Source organism: Nannobrachium achirus (assembly GCF_963921795.1).
Source record: "Nannobrachium achirus genome assembly, chromosome: 9".
NCBI lineage: Eukaryota > Metazoa > Chordata > Actinopteri > Myctophiformes > Myctophidae > Nannobrachium > Nannobrachium achirus.
Genome location: NC_137818.1, coordinates 36,682,945 through 36,705,726, shown reverse-complemented (window position 1 = coordinate 36,705,726; position 22,782 = coordinate 36,682,945).

Sequence of the window (22,782 nt, the reverse complement as noted above, 5' to 3'; positions counted from 1 at the left end):
GATCTGAAATCGCATCACAATTAGCATATGAACACACCTGACATAACTGTGAAGCCCGTTTGTCACTTTCACAAATCGTATGCTGTATATTAGCATTTTTATGGTGTATCTACTATCTATTCTGCATCTAGCTTGAGGCTAATCTATTCTGCATCTAGCATGAGGCAACATGTTTAACCAGCTGTGTGTGTCTGTGTGTGTGTGTGTGTGTGTGTGTGTGTGTGTGTGCAGGCAGGCGGGTGTGTGTGCAGGCGGGTGGGCGGGCGGGCTGGGGGGGGGGGGGGGGACAGTATCTCTGTAGCCATTAAACGAAACGGGTTTCTTACATTGATGCTCCTACATATTATCATGAAGCACCAGTTAAAGTTACTTTCCATCCCTCATATACTGTGTGCACCCCATAACCCACACACTGCACATCATTTTGGAGCTCATATCTTTGAACGGGTAAGGGCTAGTTAGTAGTAAAAGACCAACCGTTTGTGTGCAGTTTATGATAGTCCAGTTTACAAACCAGCATCTAATGACAGTCTAAACGATACTCTACATATAACTGCCCCCTCCCTCCAATCTTTTTTCCCTCCTTTTTTTTTTCTTCCACAGCGTCGGCAGAGTGGCATTGCCACTGATGTGGGGGGACACATAGCCACCCATGCCCTCTCCACCGACCACAATGATCCGGTTGCACCAGATGGGAGTGACTTTTCCCCCTCCCCTCTCCCCAGGCCCTTGGCTGCCGGGACAAGGCACCAACAGAAAACAGGTCTCCCCACAGGACACAATGCACACTGGGAGGCCAGACACAAGGAGTAAAGCTGACTCCACCTGTTTACCTCCAGTACTTGGCTGGAGGTAAACACTCACACACACGCGTGCAGCCGTGTGCACACACAAACACGCACGCGCGCGCGCACACACACACACTCGACAATTCACATGTTACGTCTCAGAACTACACTAACTTTAACAATAATACCTCACACATATACCAGTAAGACGCCTAAGGGCGAAATGAAAGGGCGAGCAAATTGGGCTTAATATTGATGGCATAAAAGGGATTCTATTAGTGTGGTTGCCCTAACAGGGCATCATCTGGGAATCAGATGTAGAGTTCAGCTCCATATATGGAGATCTAGGTGATGATCCAGTCGTCTCCATGTATGGATATCCAGAGTGATGAGGTGATGTGTCACAACAATATACTGTAACAATGTCAACAAACAGGTCTGTGACCCACGGTCGCAATAATACTTTTCTAGATATTCAAACAAGACTAGGCCAACAACTAGTAAATGGTTGGACAGTCCATGAAACGCTGGAGGGCTTTTATGTTGAAATGACATAGATACAACAAGAAAGTTGCATGAGCAGGCCATTTTTAAATAGCAAAAATGGGTTGTCCAAAAAAAAAAAAAAAGTCCCACTTTGTGGGAAAAGTCCCACAGGTCCCAAAAAATACTGCAATAAATGATGAAGCGCACCTGAAGCATGTGTGGCCATGGCCTGTGCTTTACTTTAGCTTGATATGAACACATTATCTTATGGCTAAATGTATAGTTTGTATGTATAGAACATATGTTTGAAATGTTGTTCTCGACATGTATGTGCATCTATTTAAAGTCCGGCTGAGCCCACTGTGTCGCTGTCCATGGTGCTGATGCCGTCTCTCTGTGTCCGTTTCTCTTACTCTCTTCCTCATTCTCATTCTGTTTCTGTTTGTAATGTTTTTCGGTCCCAATGGAAATATTATGGGATTTTGTTGGACTAGACTGTAATATACAAAACCTGCTAGATAACCTATACCCACCATTACAAATAAAAGGATGCCTGTCATGACGTTCTTTTTGTCAGAAATGATTGGGTTCCAAAAACAAATAAGCACATTAGTGAAGTGCTTGCACATAGTGATTGCTCTTCATCTCTCTCACACGCTCATTTCCTCGCTCTATCATCCTCGCTGGATGGACGATTGCTCTGCAATTGGCTAGATCATTGTTAGGCGAACCGGCCAACCAATGTCAAACTTTTTCTCTCAAACAGTTTTTTATTGTTTTGACACATACAAGCAACAAGACATGTAACATGACCAATAAAAATTTATACACATATTTGAAAAATGGGTCTTGTTTAACAGTGTATCATAAAAGAGTTTTGTCCCTTTGGACAATTGGGGTTAATTTGCATAAAACTGCAATATTCATTTAATTATTAAAAAATAATGTTTCAATTTAAAAGAAATCCGACCAGACAGTTTGACCATATTGGTTGAAAGCTCATGTAAAAAAAATCCCAGGAGGAGATAGATTTTTACTGTTTTTCATATCATTCAAAATGGTGGGAGATGTAAAGGTCAGATGTCAAAAGTCAGAGTGGCAAAGTTGTTCGGCATGAGCATATGTGTGTCCAGGTTTCATGGCTGTATGTCAAACAGAGCATGAGCTATACCTGTTCAAAGTTTGCACTTTCAAAGGCTTCCTACAGCACCACCCTTTGGCCAATTGTTGCCTGCTTCGTGTTTTTGCCGTTTAGCATAGTTCTCTACCATACTGCCAAGTTTCATAAAAAGCGACTGCAAGGTCAAGCCAGGAGAGAAAAAGTGGCGGAATAATAATAGAAACTTCAATATCAATAGGCCACTAATAATGATAATAGTAATAATAAAATAATATAAAAAAATATAATGTCAAACTTTTCAAGGTTGTGGGTGTGAATGGGTGAAAAAACAAAAAAAGGAAACTGTGGGTCCCTCAGAATCCCACAATACATTAGGTAGCGCATCTGAGGCATGTGTGGCCATGCTTCACTTTAGCTTTATATGAACACATTTATCTTATGGCTAAATGCATAGGAGAACATCATTTCAAAATGTTGTTCCCAATAGGTATGTGCATAAGGCATATATTTAATAACCTACTGTAGTGTCAAGCAGTAAGTACAGCCAAGCCTACAGTGTCGCTGTCCATGGTGCTATAATGGCAATCTCTCTGTCTCTGTCTCTGTCTCTGTCTCTTTCTCTTTCTCTTGCTCTCTTTCTCTTTCTCATTCTGTTTGTTTGTAATGTGTTTTGGATACAATGGAAATATTGTGGGATTATGCTGGACTAGATGGTAATACAATAGGATTATGCAGGACTAAATGGCTCTTAAATTTTGATGCGGGCGGGAGCGGCCTTTCAGAAAACAAACTATAGTGGACGTGGGCGTGAGTCAGAAATCCGACGACAGTGTTTGAGAGCAGGACTAAGAAAACGGTCCCGCACAGGGCCATCCGAAACTGCAGAATGGAGCTGGAGCTGCACAAGTTCATCCAAACGAATCAAATGTTGGCCACAAACCTTGCTACCACCATTAGGCCTACAAATAAAAGGATGCCTGTTGTGATGTTCTTTTGCCAGAAATGATTGTGTTCCAAAAACTGTAAAAAAAGAATAAAAATAAGTAGCTTGTGAATAGCGATTGCTCCCAATCTCTCTCACACACTCATTCCCAGTGCCGGTTCTAGGACTCAGGTGCCCCTATGCAAGATGATTTTAGGTGGCCCCCCATGCATTTTTTTTAATAATTTTTTTATACCGGCGGATACGGGCGTCTTTGAATGACAGGCGTCGCAATGTTATGGTAGCCCTGATCGCCTCAGCACATTGATTCATTACTGATGGTGACTGGAGCAGCTGTGTGACTGGCAGGTCACAACAGACACAAAGTCATAACCACTGCAGCACCAGATCTAAATGTTCTTTTTGGAGGCATATTGACTTGCTCATGATTCATGAATCAAGTACAGGCAGCCAGGCCTAGAGTGAAGTTGGGGATTATGGGGAAGGAGGAAGGGGGAGCTATAGGGAGGGCCACAGCAGCAGTGGCATATTATAAAATGATTATGTTATGTCTTGTGTGAGATCTTCGTTTTATTGCATATTAAAATAATAACGCTAGTTTTGGATAGGGTTACATGACATAATGTAACATAATGTAAAAAAAATCTCATTCCCTACTACTGTATATTGTCCTTGATGGATGGAAGTCTAGTTTGGGCTTGGATTGCAGAATGGAAAGTTAGCAGAATTCATGTTAAGTCCCCAGACTAATCACATTGCTGTTCCTCTAAGTGATCCTTCAAGTACTCCCCCATTCTGATAAATATTAACAAATGAATCAGAGTTAATGCTTTAAATTAAGCATCTGTGACCAGTCATCATTAATAAGTTCTTGCCCATCTTGCAAGCTCATTATAGTATGGTTCATAATTTATTACTGTTCAGTCCCTAATGGCTTCTTAAAGGGCTATTATGGGAAGGAATTTCTTTTTTCCCAATAATGGCCACAAGTCAATCTACTTAAGAGGCTGGAGTGCTAAATACAAAATAAATTTGCAGAAGTCGATTTCAGACTTAATTCCCATACAGGGAAATCTACATAACCAATAAAATGGCACACAGTAATAGCTAGACTAAACAAACAAGTGAAGACGTTTATGAAAATGGGAAAAAGACAGTAAGAGGGAGAACCGGTGGCAGTTAGGACATGTAAAATGTTAACATGCAAACATAATTAAAGCACCTATGTGTATAATGTAATAACACATTATGCATCATACGAATACAGATGTAGGTAAGATGTCACAATATTAAATAATTAATAATTCAAGCTAACCTGCTGGCTTTGAAAGAGTCCCTTTCATTCAGTATATTTCATGAAATTATAAAGAAAGGCTGCAGAGAAAATCCTGTTTCAGCAATCTGTGTCAACCGTGGAGGGAAAGTACAGTAGACTAAACAGGGAAGAGAAGGTGAACATTTGTCCTTGCCTGTATTCTCAATGTGTGAGGAGGACGCCTTAGATAACCACAGGGGGGATAAATGGCTTAGTGGAGCCCACCCAACACTGAACAAATGAATATTCAATATGTTTGTAGAGAGCTTTTTTACACATTAGCCTATAGATTGAAAAGAACTGCAAGAGGAAATATGTGAGCTCCATTTGTGGATTAGCCCTGTGATATCTTGGTTAGACCCAAACGAAAATTATCGCCAATATAAACTATAATCATCATTTTATTTAACTAAACCACATATACCATCGTTGACTGTGTTCCCTGGCTATAGCCAGTGGTCTATACATTTTTCCTCTACACCAAATCTCTTAGCCAAAAATAACCAATCTACATGCTCACAACGCGTTGCAACAACGCAACGTGTTGTGAGCTTTTAGAGCTGCTATACTTTCAAAGAATGTTCGCCTATTTTCACCAAATGTTCACCTATGACATGCCCAGAATAGGGACACATGTGGTTAAGCCATTGCTGTTTTGGCTCGGGAATACTTTGTTTGATGTGTTTCTTACTTCCCATCAATCCATATTCTGATATCTATCCAACGGGTCAATCAATCATTTTCATGGATCTCCTCAGGCTTTGCCAGGAGGCAGGAAAAAAATGTCAGGCTGAGGGAAAAAAATTGCCGCCGTCTGCAGCAAGCATAACATATTAAGCTAAAATACACAGTGGAGCAGAAGAAAACTATAGATTACAGTTAGCCAACACAATTTTCATTTTTCACGCGGCTGTTTGTCAAAGAACTCCTGCCGCGAGGCCACAAACCGTTCTCAGCCTCTCATGCATCAAACCCACGGCATGTCGATACATTATCTGGTGCTGCCCAGGGCTGTTGTTATTTATAATTAACCAGCCTTGCCCACACCCCTCCAAAATGTACACCAACTAACAGGTAAACAATGATGCGAGCAGAGGCTACAGCGTTGCTGGGCTGTAATAGATCTAAGACAGACAGAGCCTGCCCCAGAGTCTGACAACATAACTGATGAGAGGTGGGCTTGTGCAAACAGACTAGTTTGTCATGAGTGACATCTTCATTTTGCCATCAATTCCTTAAAGAATAGTGCTGAGGTGCTTAACTAAGACATTGGAGGTGCTGGTGAAGCGTGGCAGCCAGTGGCCGTACAGTAGCAATTGGCTGCAGCATCCTGCACTTCAGATCTGGATAAGAGAGTCATTCTGCCTGGTTCCCCCAGTGCCAGCGGTGGCGGAGGTGGTGGTGAGGGGTCACAGTGGCCCATCTTTGTTTAGAGACTTCCCATCAACGTAATAATTTAACATTATTATTATTTTCATCTATTTCACAGCCAGGGAAGGGACCGCGATTGAATCCAAATCAATCTGTCAGATGGCTGTAGTGGAGAAGCCAATTGCATTCCAGGAACACACAGAGGAGCGCTGCATTCACTCGCCAGCCGTATCCCAGCCTTGAGGAGATTATAAATTGGAGAGAGCAATCCAGTCTGGAGCAAGATTTTCATTCAATTCTTCCTTAATTAGATCTCCAGCCTCTAATTGACTTTCTAATTTTTCAATTAGCAATCAACATTAGCAAATCATTTTCTGAGAGACAACATCATGCTCAGACTTGCTAATTACTTTTTGAATGAGAGGAGACTGCAATAATTGTACATATTGAAAGAGGAAAACATTAGAGAATCCTTTAGAAATGTTTCAGGGTGTGATAAAAGGGGTAATTATGAATCACTCTGACAGGGAGATATGATGAATGAAATATATATTAGAGAGTGACTGGCCATGCAGTGCTTGTTGCACGAGCATCCCTGCGCCAGTCATGTATACTTGAGTTGGCTTAAGTCTTAAGCATTAGCATCTCATAATTTATAAAAAAAAACATGCTAATTATGTCATGATGTGTGGAAGAGATACTCAACATCAACATCAGGTTCTTGGGTAATACTGAAAATGCGGTCAATTCTAAAACACCTCCTGAATAACCATTTCACTTTATCACACATTAGAAGTACTAGTTAAACAACAACAGACGGAAAGATGGAGGCACTTACAGGCGTGAAGATGAATGAAATCGGTGGAGCGAAAGCAAGACCTCAGCTGCACAAAGGCCTCCACCTGGGCCATCGGGGCTTTCACCAGCTGGGCCGGCTGGAACAGGGCACCTCCTATGGGACCGGAGGGCCAATTACACCACATAATGATTCATAGCCAGTCGGTAATGAAGTCCCTCTTCTCATCGGCTCTAATTAGAAAGTATAGATCTCTGAGAAGGAAACAGGATGAAGCAGGAGGGAAGGGGAAAAGATTGGTAGGGAAAAGGGAGCAGAGAAAGGGTGCAGGGAGATTTAAGAAGATTGTGGAGAGATTTATCAATCCCCACTAGGTTGCTCATATGGCCTTTCCATTACAGAACATAATTGATAGTTTCATGAAAAATTAACATGGACTCCAGTAGGTGGGATGATGATAAAGGAGGAGTCACACAATGGGAGAACACAGATTCATCTACAGTGAACAACATGTCACAATGCCCATGCCTGTATCACAACTTAAGCAGGGTACTGTGACACATTAAATACATCTATACATCATTTTTTTCCACAAACCACAGTGTTACTACTAGACTCGTCGCGTTTTGTCTGCATCACCACTTTTGTTCACTGCAGTTTCCTTCACTCATGACCACAGATCTCGTACTATTTGTTCCATTGTACACAGCACGGCACAACTGCTACCGTATATTGGCAGCCTGTGCAGCACAAACATGACACAAAGCTCAGCCAATCAATGAAGCCGAAGGATCGGGTTGGCCAATCAGGGAAGCCGGAGCCCACCACTCCAAATACACAGAGATTCGGTGCATCCTCCGCAGACCCGGAAACAGGCAGATACAAATACTTTTTTTCGTTTCTCTGCAACCGTTGGTCTTATCAAATTGCCCCCGCTGGGTCATATAGGACAGACACACAAAGTCCACCCTGGCGACAACATGCCTTCCGGTTGGTTCTAGCGGAAGTGGCGGAAGTCCTGCGTTTAACGGAAGTTACGTCATGCGTTGCAGTCTTCCGGTGAAATTCTCACGGCGGAAGTTGAACGCTTTCTGCCTTATATTGTCACCAGGCTTTTCTCTTCGCAGATGAGTAAAGCCTGGCTACGCGAGGCTACAAAAAGTCTGAGTTTGTTCGGTCAGATGGCACCCAAGTTATGCCCCGGACGGACGGGCGGACAGATGGACGGAAAGACAGACAGACTGAATTAATAGGTAGATACTGTAGATAGATCAAGTTGCATTGGTCTGGATGGAAGGTAATCCAGTATAAGGGCGAGTGCCGACTGTGGTATTCATTTACACTGATGGGTTGTGGCAGCCGTAACTGAGTGGATAGAGAAGCTGTCTGTCTGGTAATCAAAACGTCACATGTTCAACTCCTGACTCGACCATGTCTACATGTGGAAGTGTCCCTGAGACACTTAACCCCATGAACCCTATCCGTATTTAGGGCATGTCATAACTGTTGCAAATTCACCGAAAATAGCAGATCTACAAGCTCATCACAAAGCGCCGCATTTCGATTTGCAAACCCCCTTATAGCCCCCCTAAATGACGATGAGCAGGCATCAGCTGAGTGAAGTTGAAACTGGAATCCCCCCGTGGGATTAAGAAAGGTCCCCCCCCCACCCACCATGTCTTTCTTTGGTGAACCACCCACAGTGAGTATAAAATACATGCTTGCTTAACAACCCCCCATGTAGTTGGCATGGCACTGGTGGCAAAGGAAGTCCCTCTGAATTGAGCAAATACAGTACTAGTTTTAATTGGATTACAGAACTGTGCAACCATTGCAGAGCTGGTGTGGTGACAGCAAAAGGAAGACTTTGCAGGTTGTCTGTGTTACTTTCAAGGACATACTGTACAAATGGATTATGATCTCACAGTGGACAAAAAGACTATGCTAATGTAGAAGAGAAGTGGAGATGAGATGTTTGAGTCAAAAGGAGGGCTAGAAGCAGATAAGACCCTCATTAGTCTGTTTGCATACTATTGGTCTATGTTTGGAGAAGGCTTCAGTCCACAGGGAATTAAGTCAATGAGAGGCAGATACAGGTGGTGTAATCTCTTCAAGGAATAGCAAATACTGAAATAACACTATTTAAATGTTTTGGGGGGAAGGGTTATGGCAATAATTATCCAAAAGTCACCATTATTTATTAAGGTTTAAGGAAACGTTTGCCTCTACAGACAAAAAGAAGAGAAGGGCATGGGTGAGCAGTTACATTTTTCATTTGGATTTCCATTACATTGAAGCAGTTAATAATATTGCATTCAAACCTGTAATATAATGATAATATATAAGTGTAGCCCTAACTCAGAATAGATCTTGGTTGGGCTATGGGAAATGTAAAAATGTCCCCTGACCACAGGAGGTCAGAGTTTTACTAACTCTGGGCTGTTCACTGCATTACATTTAAAATAAACTTGAATGAGATATGAAAGGTAAGAATTCTTGCGCCAATGTTTTAAAGATAAACTCAGTTTGAAATTTCACCCGACTGACTATACTGCTATACCATCTGTGTAGTCCACTGCATATGATCTGCAGACTTTGTCGAATTGTTGTCAAAGGGCATGATACTCTATACAAAACAATTGAATCTCCTGGAAGAAACAATATGAAACTCAAACCAATTTATCAAACACTTTCTCAATTTACTGGACTTAGATTTCCTTAAGGGGCCAATTTAGGACCTGCTTCATTTAGACAGAGATATTGCACAACATTATTCATAAGCAATAATTATATTGCAGCCCCATAACATGACAGTAATATGGGGGAGGAGTGATGGTGATGTCTCCCAGTCATATCATTCTAAACAAACATATTCCCAGTTGGTCTAGTTAGATGCAAGAAAATTGCCCTGAAATTGTTACCTCACTCCAGATAACAGTAATAAGGTGGTGAAGATGAATAACTGTAGCACCACTAAGGGTCCCGACTGTAAACAAAGTCATAGATTACAGTAATGCTGCTGTGTGGGACTGCCACACAAATACTTGGGATTCCACACATCAAGTAAGGTTATTAGAGGGTGAATGTTGCTTCTTCCTAACTGTGATCTGGTCATTAGCAGGCAAAAGATTGTGTAGGAAGACTTCTGCAAGTTCTATGACAAGCTAGTTTATTTTTCATTAGCGATGATCTCGTCTGTGAGCAAATTAAATCTAAATTTAACAACTTAGATCTTTTTTTCTATTTTTTTTTTAATTAAGCTAAAATCCAATGCAATTTGAAATGTGTGCTGGGAATAGGGATGAGACGATAAGCGATATTATCGTTTATCGTGATAAAAAACACTCGCGATAATCATATCGTGGAGATTTAATTTAATGTGATATCGTCCTTCGTCATGTACTGGGATCAATTCACCTTTTATTTGCCGAGCTGCATGTCCGGTACCACTTAAAGTTTCTTAAACCCTCTATAATTGGTAAAAGGTACTTAATAATATACATACTTGATACAGTCTTTTTATCACTCTCCATCAAATGTCTTTGCCAAAAAATAGCCAATCTACAAGCTCACAACGCGTCGCAACGCGGCGTGTTGTGAGCTTGTAGATCTGCTATTTTTTGGCAAATGTTCTGCCCCGGGATGATGGATTTCGATTATTGCGATAATATCGTAAATCGCGATTTCTTTGGTCACAACATTTTTTATATGAAAATGTCATATCGTTCCATCCCTAGCTGGGAAGCCAGGGCGGAGGCAACTTCCAGGTTGGCCAACAAAAAGCCAGTGTAAAATAACCTGTGTTACCCATTTCACACAACAAGCAATGTGGCTGTGAATCCTGGCGGTGACACAGAACGTATCACCACTGCTGACCCATTGACAGTATGCTCGGAGAATATAATAAACGAACTGATGTCTGACATTGTGGATGTAATCTTCATTGTACCTTTTCAACTCCTGCTCGCAATTCAAACTTATGGGGCACGTGAGATAAAAGTCACTGAAAGCATGTATTTCGGCAAATTGGTGAAGCAACTCTCCGCAGCAAGATTATATAGCCTTTGTGATTGCAGAGCTAGCCAAGAAGCAATTTCATTGGAGAGAGGGAGGGTGTATTGTTAGTTGTTACTTTGATATTTTGTTTTAGTAGCTTCCCTGTCTTTACTGTAGATTCTCTGAGGGCTATTTCCAACTTCAATAAAATACAAATTGCTTATGTTATGGCCAATGTCTAAGTTGGATACTTGGATTGGAATCTGATACTGGTACTATAAAGACCCTTATGCAGCACTGTCTGTTGCTCCTGTCTGATAGACATGTTTGTATCTGGTCTCATTTACTGACTCAATGCAATACGTCACCACCACATACTGATATGAATGTGCCATATGCTTGTTTTTGTTAGTATAATTTATTATCTCTGCCAAACTGAAAGCCAGGGTAGGAGATTACATTTTCGTCCCTGTGTGTGTGTGTGTGTGTGTGTGTGTGTGTGTGTGTGTGTGTGTGTGTGTGTGTGTGTGTGTGTGTGTGTGTGTGTGTGTGTGTGTGTGTGTGTGTGTGTGTGTAGAGATAATCTTACAACCCCTGGACTCTGTCTGGCTGACTCTGGCAGTATGCCAAGGAAGACACTCAAACCCTTTTGATTGATTGATTGAAGATAGGAAAATTTACATTTATGACGGTACAGTTCACTGGTACAAGGTCTACTAAAAGGCGATCCTAGAAAAGACTAAGCTTATTTCCACAGGAAACCATTAAAGTACCCACATTTTTAAAGTTTTAAATCTGCTTCACGTTTTGGTCTATAGTTCTTGAACCCTAGGTCATACAATCAACTTTTTTTTTTGTCTGGATTCCTTGGATCATGACACAACTCCCCAAATAGGCTGCCCATTTCCACGTAAAACTCAGTTTTTGCTAACTCTCTTTGTCCAAAACGTGCACAAATTGATACACATGCATCATACAGATGTTCTCTGTATTCTATAACGATTGGCTATAATTGGCTTCAAACATGTATGTGATTTAGCAAAAAATAGGGTATCAAATCAGTCAAAGGTTTGGAGACTTTGGACACTCCATTCAATGATTTTTCTTTATTTTTTATTATGTTCTGCTGTAAACTAGAAGCAGTGCCCTTCCGAGCAGAGCACAGGTCTCCACCAGGTCAGGTATTAGTTATTGTGGCCTCCTGGTGGGGCTAAATGTGAAAATGGTGCCATGTCTTCTTTGACCTTTAACAGTGACACTGCATGCATGATTTGAGGCTTTTTGATCCAAAAATGAGTTTGGCAAGTCAACCTGTCTGGTGGCGCTATAACAGGCCAATATGAAAAGAGTGTAATTTGTTCCTGGGAATGTGCGTGCAGAATTTCTCTGTAATCACAAGCTGCGTTCAAGATTTAAGTCATTTTGTTCAAAATGGACCAATCCTGCAAACTTTGGAAGCCAATGTTAGCCAATTAGGATGGATATGGAAAATCGGACAGATCCGATATTTCTCCATAGTTCTCCATATATGGGCATAAATGGACACAGGCAAACAGATGGTCAAAACTGGTCCTATGACAACAGGTATAATGGGGTTTGCATTAAAGGGTGGGGCATTCATTCCCTATTTACATCGTTTCAGAGTAGGCCGGTCCCCGACTAGACACTCGGCCGCCCGACAGACAGATACAGAGATCTCCATATATGGGCATAAAATGGACGCAGACAGACAGATACAGATATCTCCATATTATGGGCATAAATGGACACAGGCAAACAGATGGTCAAAACAGGTCCTATGACAACAGGTATAATGGGGTTTGCATTAAAGGGCAGAGCATTCATTCCCTATTCACATCGTTCCCGAGTTGGCCGGTCCCTGACTAGACACTCGGCCGCCCTTTTTAAACAACATAATGTCTGTCTGTCCGTCCGTCACCCTCAGCCAATCAGGGACCAGTATTCTTGGTGACTTCACTATCAACAAGTGCGCCCTGATATAAATTACAAGGTGTGCTCTGCTGGCGCATAAGTGGGCCACAGACATCAGACCAGATCTCTGGTCAGCCTGAATAAGATGTGACACAGTTTTTAAATGTCCACATTTAGTCTGAGAACGAAGAAGGGAAGACCCTTCTGGATGTATGGAGACATAGAGGGAGAGAGCGATTGACAGAATATAATCAAAACCACATATTTCCAGCCCGCAAGAGACAAAGAAACGCCTTCCAATTCACAGTCAAAGTAGCAGAAGCTGTGACCATGAACCAATCTTCCAAGACGCAGCTCTCCTGTTCTCCTGAGTTTACAAGCACCTTCACTTCTCAGGTCCTCCTCCATGAAGACATGAAGAGGAGCCCCAACAACCTCTACTGTCAAATGATGAGGAATGGACAGCTTCCCTCATCTTCCTCCCGGAAAATCACCAGGTGTGTAACCGGCCAGCAACAAGGAGACACAGACCAACCAAGATCTCGCGGGGACTTCGACACATTTGATGACTTACACATGAAAGGAAACCTCATGTGTGATAAGGGCTTCATTGAGGTACCGACTTTGAACAACAAAGAAAAACCTTTGCAGTGTAAACAGTGTGATAAGAGTTTCAGTGATTTAAGTAACCTGAAGACACACCAGCGTGTCCACACGGGAGAAAAACTCTTTGTGTGTAAACAGTGTGACAAGGGTTTCAGTCAGCTAAGCAAACTGAAGACACACCAGCATGTCCACACGGGAGAAAAACCCTTTGTGTGTAAACAGTGTGACAAAGGTTTTAGTAAGCTAAGCAACCTGAAGACACACCAGCGTACCCACACTGGAGAAAAACCCTTTGTGTGTAAACAGTGTGACAAGGGTTTCAGTCAGCTTAGCAAACTAAAGACACACCAGCGTACCCACACTGGAGAAAAACCCTTTGTTTGTAAACAGTGTGACAAGACTTTCAGTGGGTTAGGTATCCTGAAGACGCACCACCGTGTCCACAGTGGAGAAAAGCCCTTTATGTGTAAACAGTGTGACAAGGGTTTTAATCAGTTAGGTACCCTGAAGACACATCAGCGTGTCCACACGGGAGAAAAGCCCTTTATGTGTAAACAGTGTGACAAGGGTTTTAATCAGTTAGGTACCCTGAAGGCACACCAGCGTGTCCACACGGGAGAAAAACCCTTTGTGTGTAAACAGTGTGACAAGGGTTTTAGTAAGCTAAGCAACCTGAAGACACACCAGCGTGTCCACACGGGAGAAAAGCCCTTTTTGTGTAAACAGTGTGACAAGGGTTTCAGTGAGTTAGGTCACCTGAAGACACACCAGCGTGTCCACACGGGAGAAAAACCCTTTGTGTGTAAACAGTGTGACAAAGGTTTTAGTAAGCTAAGCAACCTGAAGACACACCAGCGTGTCCACACGGGAGAAAAGCCCTTTGTGTGTAAACAGTGTGACAAGCGTTTCAGTGAATTAGGTCACCTGAAGACACATCAGCGTATCCACACTGGAGAGAAGCCCTTTGTGTGTAAACAGTGTGACAAGGGTTTCAGTGAGTTAGGTAGCCTGAAGACACATCAGCGTATCCACACTGGAGAAAAGCCCTTTGTGTGTAAACAGTGTGACAAGGGTTTCAGTGAGCTTAGCAAACTAAAGACACACCAGCGTACCCACACTGGAGAAAAACCCTTTGTGTGTAAACAGTGTGACAAGGGTTTCAGTCAGCTAAGCAACCTAAAGACACACCAGTGTGTCCACACGGGAGAAAAGCCCTTTGTGTGTAAACAGTGTGACAAGGGTTTTAATCAGTTAGGTACCCTGAATATACACCAGCGTGTCCACAGTGGAGAAAAACCCTTCCACTGTAAACAATGTGACAAGAGTTTCAGTAGGTTAGGTACCCTGAAGACACACCAGCGTGTCCACACGGGAGAAAAGCCCTTTATGTGTAAACAGTGTGACAAGGGTTTTAATCAGTTAGGTACCCTGAAGACACATCAGCGTGTCCACACGGGAGAAAAGCCCTTTATGTGTAAACAGTGTGACAAGGGTTTTAATCAGTTAGGTACCCTGAAGGCACACCAGCGTGTCCACACGGGAGAAAAACCCTTTGTGTGTAAACAGTGTGACAAGGGTTTTAGTAAGCTAAGCAACCTGAAGACACACCAGCGTGTCCACACGGGAGAAAAGCCCTTTTTGTGTAAACAGTGTGACAAGGGTTTCAGTGAGTTAGGTCACCTGAAGACACACCAGCGTGTCCACACGGGAGAAAAACCCTTTGTGTGTAAACAGTGTGACAAAGGTTTTAGTAAGCTAAGCAACCTGAAGACACACCAGCGTGTCCACACGGGAGAAAAGCCCTTTGTGTGTAAACAGTGTGACAAGCGTTTCAGTGAATTAGGTCACCTGAAGACACATCAGCGTATCCACACTGGAGAGAAGCCCTTTGTGTGTAAACAGTGTGACAAGGGTTTCAGTGAGTTAGGTAGCCTGAAGACACATCAGCGTATCCACACTGGAGAAAAGCCCTTTGTGTGTAAACAGTGTGACAAGGGTTTCAGTGAGCTAAGTAAACTGAAGATACACCAGCGTACCCACACTGGAGAAAAACCCTTTGTGTGTAAACAGTGTGACAAGAGTTTTAGTCAGTTAGGTCACCTAAGGAAACACCAGCGTGTCCATATGCGGAGCTGATGTCTGACATCAGGCTGTTCTGGAGGAACCGGCGCAAGCGCTGACTCATTGTGACATCACTTCATAAAAGGCTCTGACATCACGTACGCCACATGAGTCAACAAAAAATCTCTGTGAGTGTGTAAGTATGTATATGTATGATATATGATAAGTATGACCACGTATCTCTAGAACTGTTCGTTCAGATTCGGTACGCCCGGCCTCGACCCAACCCGATACACTGTTTTCCAGAACCAGCGCGAAAAGTGCGGAGTCTCCGTATGCAGAGCTGATGTCTGACATCAGTGTTTTCCGGAACCGGCATTGTGTCTGCAGAGATCTCCATAGGTCATAAAAGGGAAGCAGACAGACAGATACAGATATCTCCATATATGGGCATAAATGGGCACAGGCAAACAGATGGTCAAAACGGGTCCTATGACAACAGGTATAATGGGGTTTGCATTAAAGGGCGGAGCATTCATTTCCTATTTACATCGTTCCCGAGTTGGCCGGTCCCCGACTAGACGCTCGGGGGGCCGAGCTTCTGTTTATTTTTTTCGTTTTTTTTTTTTTTAGATATAGATTTATTTATGTTTTTGGCTTTTTCTGCCTTTATTGATAGATGCACAGTAGGCTGACAGGAAACGGAGAGAGATGGGGGGGGTGACACGCAGCAAAGGTCGTCAGGATCGGGAATCGAACCTGCGACGCTGCAGGCTGGTCTGGATTACCAGCCTAGGTGCCTGGACCACTACCCTGTGGCCCAGGCCCGAGCTTCTAGTTTTTAACAAATTAATAAATATAGGCCTACAGTACACACACAAGCACACAAAGAGTAGGCTGCACAGACACAGTCCAACTATCAATCTGCACAACAGCTCGCTGCTCCACCACATTTATTGTGCAAAACACAAATACGGTAGGCTACAATGTATTGTGGTAGATTGCCATTAAACCAAACATTACATCATATCAAGTTACTCAACTGACCACTTATCTATCACACATAGGCACAGTGGTGGAAAAAGTACTCACATATTTTAGTTAAGTAAAAGTATTACTGCAATGTAGAAATACTCCTTTATGTCCAAAATTCAAAATGTACTTAAAAGTACAAAAGTATTGGTATCAAAATGTACTTAGAGTACACAAAATGTTTGAAAAAAGCAGATCTACATGCTCACAATGTCGCGTGTATTTCAAATTGCCTCGGTATAAAATATGGCTAAAGTGGTTTAATTATGTTTTATAATATTGTAATGTATACCTGCAAAGTAACTTGTAACTAAAGTTTTCAAATAGCGAAGTAAAAGTACAATATTTGGATCTGAGATGTAGTGAAGTAGAAGTAAAATAATTTGATATTGGATATACTCAAGTAAATTACAAATACCTCAAAACTGTACTTAAGTAGTACTTAAGTAAATGTACTTAGTTACTTTACACCACTGCCTAGGCATAGCTATTGTTTATCACACGTGAGCGCACACCAAGACAAAGCGCACATTACGGACTGACAAACAACTGACAAGTATAATGGCGTGTTGTCAAGTTGTTACATAGGCTTGTAAAAATAATAACTTGTCCTTGTCCTACCATAGAGTAGAAGTTGTTTTTCATCCCGCAGCCTAGGATATAGCGTATTATGTCCACTACCTTCTTAGGTTATAGCTTTTTGCAATGTCTCATGTTGAAGCTTTACTTGAATTTGGACGGATTTAGCTATCGACACAGGTGTCCATAATTTCGCTATTAACTTCTATCACATTGTGCAGCAAGATACAAGTCACATAGGCCTACGTCACGTGCCTGCACAAAAATGAATGTAGGCCTATGTATCTCGTTTTATTGTTGATAATATTGACCCTGACTTTAATCTTTATTGGCAGAATGTGCTGTTTGGCTTTGATAGTAAGTGTAACAAGAAAAGACATGAGGTATTTATAATTAATTTAATAATCATTCTGGCCAAATTTCACATCCATAAGTCTAAATGTAGTCACTCTAAGCCATTATTCATGTTATTTGAGATTGAAGCTAAGCAGTAGACCTATATTCAAACAATTCGTGACTCAAAAAATAAGAAGGCTGAAAAAACTATTATTTTTAATATTTTCGTTTAGAAATTCCCCCTGGCCCTGGCTATGATTTGTTTTATATTGATGTATTGATAACTTGTCGTTTGTGTTTGTGTTGTAGGCCTACTGTACTGTATTGTCTGTTTCGTAAGTACACGGATTTACATGTTTTGTCAAGCCCGTATCAGAGTGTACGGTGGAGAGCTATCCACCGGTGGAGAGCCCTCCACCTCAAGTCAGAAAATAAGTGTAGGACATCATAGTCACGGCCCAGCGGGCCCACGGTGAAGTCCTTTACCCCGTCTAGACCGGTTCAGATTGACCAATCAGTGAACGGGGTGTAGAGCCTGTCTGTCTGATAGTAAAAACAGAGAGATGTGTCGGTACTCGCGGTGTAAAGCTCTCCACCGTGAGGAATGACGTAACGTTGTAGTTTCATGACTCAAAAAGACTCTAAAAGACTACACCGCGGTGTAAAGCCTTCCACCGCCCAGGCGACTATGATGTCGGCTTTAAAAGGTTAACTCTCTATTATTGGCTATAAGCATTGTTGTTCAGTAGGATCTGCCCTTAATTCTCTCCAGCCCTTTAATAAATAGAATTTTCATTTTCAGATGGGTTGCCAATTTCAGCCAATCAGGAGAGAGTAGTAGAGTACCCATAAGCCTCAATTTTAGTTTTCCTGTTCCAATTGTGTCTCCATGCTCATTTCTTTGTGATGTCAGTTAATCTTTGTGATGTCAGTTAATCACTTATTCTGTATCCTGTGTGAGTTCTCTCTCCTGGTTGGATAAAATAATTGCTTCACCTTTACTGTTGTGACATACATATTTTGACGATATAAACCTCGCCTATAATGCAATGACTGTAACACCATTAGCACTGCAATATCACACATTCTGTGCATCCATGTCAGTACATATAGCCTACACCATCAGATCGAGCAGGGCAGTCGGAAACAAACTTGTGTGATATTGGGGACTGTTTATTTATTGTAATTAGGAAAGGAGAATTAGAATATGAGTTAATTTTATATTCAGGAGAGAAATATAATATATAACATGTTTTTCAGACTGATGAGATTTGCTCCATAATAAGGATAGTTTATATTTCCTTCAATTGAGAAAATGCAATTAAAGAACAATAGAAAAAAATCTAATCAAATCTGGAGGAATCCAGAGATCTACTCAAAATAACCAGTAATATGAGAACAGAATGCCGGGAGCGGTCATAAAAAGAGATTCTCAGGGAAAGTAGTTTTAGTCTCGAAGTGAAGGTGCTCCAAAAACATGATGCCTCAATGCTGTTTCATAATTAAAAAAAAAATGTTTGCCTATTGGATTTATAAGTTAACCTGACTTGCGTAAGATGGTGGCAGTAGTGCGTAGGCTACCGCTCTACTTTACCATCTGAGATCTCTCGGGCAGACTCGATATAAGGGGCGGGCCATTTTTTGAAATTCTTTAGCAGGTGATTGGATGTGGCCGTCTCTCTGTCACAGTCTGGGAGTGCCAACTCCAACCACTCATATTGGCCTGGCTGCATCCACGTGGTCTGCAATCAGACTCTATTGGCTCAGAGCCGCTCAGAGCCCGCCCGTAGCTGCCGCTGATTGGTCCGGCCCGGGGCTTTACGAGCGTTATCAACTCCCACCGAGAGATCTCAGATGGTAAAGTAGAGCGGTAGCCTACGCACTACTGCCACCATCTGACGCAAGTCAGGTTATTTATAAGTATATACCTTAGAAATCCATGTTAGTTGTTTTCTGTTTTCTTTTCTTTTTTCTAAAAAGACCCAGGACATCCCATCATATACTACAATACAATTAGTAAGATAGTGTGACAGATTTTTGCAAGTATTATAGTGTTGTGGCTCACCTGACAATATGTATTCAACGTACAGTGAAGTACTCCCACTCTAAACGTAATTGCCTCCACCAACGGAGTTGGACAGGGGGTTATGTTTTCGTCCTGTTCCATTTGTCTGTCTGTTAGCACATTTTATCTCCAATAGTATTTTTTGTAGAGCTACAGTATACGAAAATACATACTGTAGCAACATAGCTGGTTTCTTAGATAAGGGTACTACAGTATAACCAGCCAAAGACCATAGCATAGGATATAAGGACAAATAGAAACATATCATTGTTTAAGGAGTATCTGCATTTGACATTGGAGGTCATAGCTTCTTGATGTTATACTGAAGTGTACCTGGGGTTGTTACAACTCAAAAGTAGGAACTATGTACATAGCTGATAAGCATATGCGTATTACTTTCCCAGTATGTTATGCTTATGTTACTCCATCATATGACAGTGTCGCGCAGCAAGGTATAAATCAGGCCTTACAGTATTGGGTTCTTTGGGTTGTGCCACAGTTTGCTGGAAATTAAGCTGGTAAATAGTGTTCTACTGCACAGATTGGAGAATTGATTGTCTCCTCAGGAGGGGTTTGGGGAATCAAGATAATCTACCTCACACTGGTAATTGCTGACAGCGGAAGAACATATTGAGTGAAGAATTCATCCATCAAGATTTTTTGCCAGCACAGCCAAACAACACTTTGTCGAGGTGAGACTTTCACAAACAGATTATGATCTGACTCAACTGCTTTTATTTTAGCTGACATATCTTTAGATGATAGTGTTATATCCACATCTCGCTCTATCAACTGGAGCACATAATGCCTTCAGGCTTTGCACACACTCGGCTAACTGCAGGTCACAACAAACCTAAGCCCAACAAAACAAACAAAAGACCAGAGGCATACAACATTTCTGCCCAGAACTTTGTATAGATCGCTCCTCGCTCTCTGTCACCTTTTTGCATGGATACGTACAAGTTGCAGGCATGTGACAGAGGCGCCTTGGCCCCCCGCATGATCCACTTTGTCCAGAGGGCGTGTTGTTGAAGCACTTGTGTGGGTGTGTCTCTAATTTGAATTCCGAACAGGAAACATCTGCCTGGAGTCACACAGATTCATCTCACTGTCATTTTCAATCCAGCACAGCATCCAAGGCAGCCCTCCTCCTCACAAAGTGGCTGGGAGGTGGAAAGGGGGGAGAAAACAAGGAAACAAATAACAAATATTAATGAGGTGTTGCACTGAGAAATAGCATGTGCACTCCATGATAGCCTCTGTACTTCCTTAATGGCTTGTGCAATTATATGGGTTCCATTAGCATTGAGGCAGAAGTTGTCACTTCAATCACTTCTGCGTCTCAGTTTGTCTCCTGTATACAGAACAGTGTCTGTGTCATTGGGTCACCACTGGTGAGTGCAGGATAAGGGGAACTGATGCAGACGTCTGAGGAAGTGCAAGTCATAATAATAAGTACCTATATTATCCCACGGGGGAAATTCAGTTTCAGCTTAACCCAGCTGAGTGCTGCCCACAAGGAGCGCGGGGTAGGGGAGAAGTTAGGTGTCTTGTTCATGGACACTTTGACACATAGCTGGAGCTGAAATCGTACCTGAGACCTCTGGGACCTCCGGAGTCCTAGGCATGGACACTAACCATTCAGCTATGACCGCCCCAATGTGCAATTCAATACATGTATCAATCAAAAGGGAAGGCTTATGGGATGGTGAGAAAGGCAGGGTCAAAAAAGGGTAAAAAAAACAAAACAAGAAGACAGCTAACACATTAACGCAAGCAAACAAATGCAAAAGGAGCAAGCAAGAATCCAAAATCCAATGATCAGGTAAAAAGGTCAGGAAGGCAGAAACAGGTTCAGCTACAGGGTTACAACAAACAAGTAACAGAATACAGGATCAGGTATGGTCATGGCTTGAAAACCTGAAAGGCATATATCCATAGAAATCTTGACTTTGACATCTTGACTTTGAAAGGGGAAGGCCAAAAGCAGTGTTGGGAAAGTTCACTTTAAAAACAAACTAGTTCAAGTTCAAGTTCAGAACTTCTAAAATGAACTAGTTAATTTTTAGTTCATAATTCCCCATTATGAACTAAAGTTCATGGTTCCCCAAAATGAACTACATAGTTCTTTTTTAGTTCTTTTTTTAACCATATTTTTTTTATACTTTTGGCAATTCAAAAAAAAAAGGAAAAAAAATATATAAAGGTCTATTTTAGTTTTAGTTTAGACGTTTCTGCATGCTATTATTTGTCAAAATTATTGACTCAGCCCATATAGAACCACACACAGCAATAATTTCATCCAACTTAACATTGAGGTGCCCACAATATCAGTCTTCCTGCACCCTTATTGTGAAGGACTGAATGTAATAATAACCATGTTATTGTCTCATTGTGTGAAATATCATAATATTCAAAACAAATATTTGACTCCAATTGATTCCCCACACAGTATTGACTTGATATAGCAATAAAAAAATATATATATATTACACTGCAGTTGTGGGAAAACTAAAACATTGTTCAAAAACACAATTCCGATTTTGGTCATTTTGGAAATAGGGCAAAAAATATATTTTTCTTCAATCTACTGTCTTGACACTCTAACCAAAATTGTGCTATAGACCATAATCTACAAATTGGAAGTGAAAGAAACTTTAACACACATTTGAAATGAAAACAAAAAATTACATGTACAGGGAACCCCACTAGAAAAAAACAAAAAGTTACATGTACAAGGAACCCCACTAGAAGGCAGACGTTTCTAAACCGTGCACAGCATGTTTCCGCGTTGGTTAAAATAGCTGATCTACAAGCTCACGTTGTCTCGTCGATGCGACGCGTTGTGAGCTTGCAGATCAGATATTTTCGCCGTGCAACACACATAGGACAAAGTATAGTCAGTCGGGCTTGCGAGACGAGGAGGAGATTCACAGTGCAGCAGCAGAGTGCAGAGTAGACAGCACCGCATATCAACGGAGGAACGTTCACGAGGAGCTGCGTGCAGTGCCTACTATTGGAGCATGTGAATGAAAAGAGAGACGAGAGGAGCAGAGGACAGACGACCGCGGAGGCGCGGACCGCCGCATGAACGGCCGACGAACGCCGACGAACGTCGTTCACGGGCGTCAGAATGACCGCGTTCGACAATATCGTTCATCAAGCGAAAACAATTACGTTCAGTTCACGTTCGCCCAAAATATGAACGTGTTCATGAACGATCGTTCTTTGAACGCGTTCGGGTACAACACTGGCCAAAAGTACCCATGACTGTCCATCCACATGTCTGCTCCATGTTTTGAATACTACATAAGTAGGCTACTTTATAGTCGGAGGCCTTTAATAGGGTTTTTTCG